This window comes from Colobus angolensis, unplaced genomic scaffold, assembly GCF_000951035.1.
Source record: "Colobus angolensis palliatus isolate OR3802 unplaced genomic scaffold, Cang.pa_1.0 Scaffold41, whole genome shotgun sequence".
In the NCBI taxonomy this organism is placed as follows: Eukaryota; Metazoa; Chordata; class Mammalia; order Primates; family Cercopithecidae; genus Colobus; species Colobus angolensis.
The window spans coordinates 8,606,507-8,609,587 of NW_012117488.1; the positions used below are offsets into that span (position 1 = coordinate 8,606,507).

Consider the following 3,081-nt stretch of genomic DNA (forward strand, 5'->3'; position numbering starts at 1 on the left):
TCACTTGCTACTTAAAACCTTCACATAATTTTTCAGTTGCTCTCAATTAAAATCCCCAAGCTCTGACGTGGCTTTCAAGGTCCTGTGTAATCTGCTTCCTCCTTGACTCTGCCACCCTGTGCATATAGCTTTCTATCCCATTCACTCTGGTCCAGCCACACTACCCTGCTAATCTAATGGTGATGATGAACAAATCTCTCCTACACTCAGAGCATTTGTATATTTATTTCCTTTATTTTTGGAGCTCCCTTGCTTTTCAAATGTCCATTTCCAACTCATTGTTCATATCTCAGCAGAAATATGAGCTCATGGATGCTTCTCTAATGCACCAAACCAAGCACAGAGTCCCTCTGAAACCTATTTATAACTTCTGATTTATAACAATTGTAAATAATTATGTGTATAATGTCTAGAGTAAAGATTATGTAGGTTTATAATTTTCTCTTTATACTTAGCACAGTACTAGATAAATGGAAAGAACTCAAAAAATATACATTGAATATAAGAGGAGTAAGGTTAGAAGGGAAAAGAGAGAGAGAATACCCTGACTGTTGGTAAGGCATATATTAAGTGGAATTAGCTTGAACAGGGATGGACACTAATTTAATGGGCAGAGGTTTGGGCCCTAGGCAGAAAACTGCAATTTACTTTGGTCAACATTTTCCAAGTACATTCAAAAACAGATTCATTCCAGGAAGTGCTGCTCAAAAACGATGCCATGGTCAAATAAGTGTGTCTGCCTCTTAGATAATGCCTATTACAGTGTCCCATTAGGGGCTCTAAGAATTCTAGTAAAGAAACCTGTTTAACAAATCCCCCTCTTCCTTTAGAATACCTAATAACATTGAAGAGTACTTCCTGGGCAATACTGTTGTTCTAAGGTGTAAGTCTGTTCCACTCCCTTGTCTTTTTCCTTCTAATTAAAGCTATGTAGATGGAAAATCTCATTCTGTATTTTTTCTTATCTCAAAAAAAAAAAAAAAAAAAAAATTAAATAATTGTTCAAAGTCATTCATTCATCCAATCAACACATTTTTGTTGAGTTTTTATAGTGCCCCAGGCATGGTTCTAAGTATGAGTGCAAAAGTAATTGTAGTTTTTGCATTCTTGGAATTTGGCGTTTGATATTGGAATACATTCTTAAATAAATGTGGTTTTGTTAAACATCATTTTAATGGGCATTTCTCATCTTATTTTTTTTGCTCATCACTTATTACTTGCTGTTTATTTTATGTTTATTTTAGATGATGGAAACGATGTTAGACAGAAAGGAAACTCGAGTGATTTTCTTATTTGAGTTCAAAATGGGTCGTAAAACAGTGGAGACAACTCTCAAAATCAGCAACGCATTTGGTCCAAGAACTGCTAAGGAACGTATAGTGCAGTGGTGGTTCAAGAAGTTTTGCAAAGGAGAGGAGAGCCTTGAAGATGAGGAACATAGTAGCTGGTTATTGGAAGTTGACAATGACCAACTGAGAGCAACCATGGAAGCTGATCCTCTTACAACTGTGTGAGAAGTTGTCAAGGAACTCAGCATTGACCATTCTAGAGTCATTCAGCATTTGAAGTAAATTGGGAAGGTGAAAAAGCTGGATAAGTAGATGCCTCATGAGCTGAGTGAAAATTAAAAAAAAAAAAAGTCATTTTGAAGTGTCATCTTCTCTTATTCTACACAACAACAAATCATTTCTTGATCAGATTGTGACTTCCAGTGTAACATGGATTTTATATGACAACCGGTGATGACCAGCTCAGTGGCTAGACCAAGAAGCTCCAAAGCACTTCCCAAAGCCAAATTTGGACCAAAAAAATGTCATGTTCACTGTTTGGTTGTCTGCTGCTGGTCTGATCCACTATTGCTTTCTGAATCCCAGCAACACCATTACATCTGATAAGTATGCTCAGCAGTTCAAAGAGATGCACCGAAAACTTCAACCCTTGCAGTCATCTTTGGTCAACAGAAAGGGCCCAATTCTCCATGAAAATGCATGACTGCACATCACACAACTAAAGCTTCAGAAGTTGAACAAACTGGGCTACAAAGTTTTGCCTCATCCACCATATTCACCTGACCTCTCACCGACTACCACTTCTTTAAGCATTTCGACAACTTTTTGTAAGGAAAACACTTCCACAACCAGTAGAATGCAGAAAGTGCTTTCCAAGAGTTCATTGAATCCTGAAGCACGGATTTTTATGCTACAGGAATAAACAAACTTATTTTTCATTGGTAAAAATGTATTGATTGTAATGTTTCCTATTTTGATTAATAAAGATGTGTTTGAGCCTAGTTATAATGATTTAAAATTCATGATCCAAAACCGCGATTACTTTTGCACCAGCCAAATATGAGGGAGTAATAGTTGCACAGAGCAGTTCTTTCCTGGAAGTCGGGCATTTTGCCTAGGGGGAAGGATCATTAAAAATTTAAACATTTTAATAAAGCAATTTGAACAAATGATTTTGTAACAATGTCTGATAGGGTGATACATGCTGTTGAAACAGGAAAGGTTCCCTTCCCCCCTCATAGGACTGATGATGGGGGTGTGGCTCGCTTCTTCAGTGCCCCACTTCTCAAACCTCTAGGGGAGCATACAGACCAGCAGGCTGTGGGGCTCTGACCCCACAGCAGTGTCTAGAGGTGAGTGTCTACAGCTGAAGCCCCAGTGGTGTGTGTTACAAGGTACTCTTTTAGTTTGCTGTCTATAGGTGGCTTGTGTTAACCAGCTGGATTAGACCCTCTACCTTATCCCAAGAACAGAGGGCTTTCTGTATCCTGGGCTCTTGCGTTGATGTACCGGAAGAATTGGATCACATGTGGGCTTGCAGAATGAATGTAAAGTTTTACTGAATGGAAGTAACTCTCAGCCGATGGGGGAGCCAGAAGGGAGATGGTTTTCTTCTGGAGTTGGGCTGCTCAGTGACCCCTGGCTCTCTCCTAAGAGTGCCCGGGCCAAACCCCACCTCATCCTGCTAGATGACTGCCTGGCCTCCTGCCGGCATCAGTCAATGTGCTCTTCCATTGGTGTGCTCCCCTCGACATCCTCTCAATGTCCAGCCACTTGTCTTTCCGTTGATGTG

The 3,081-nt window shown here is 39.7% G+C and overlaps 1 long non-coding RNA gene across 2 annotated transcripts in view; it reads left to right on the top strand.

The window, feature by feature from the left end:
- The window catches only part of LOC105521811, a 15,453-nt gene extending 12,995 nt beyond the window's left edge, over nucleotides 1-2,458 (top strand). For both annotated transcript variants that reach the window (XR_001003331.1, XR_001003332.1), the window contains exon 3: nucleotides 1,245-2,458. This is a non-coding gene — a long non-coding RNA (uncharacterized LOC105521811). The remainder of the gene's footprint in view (nucleotides 1-1,244) is intronic.
- Nucleotides 2,459-3,081: the final 623 nt, after the last annotated feature.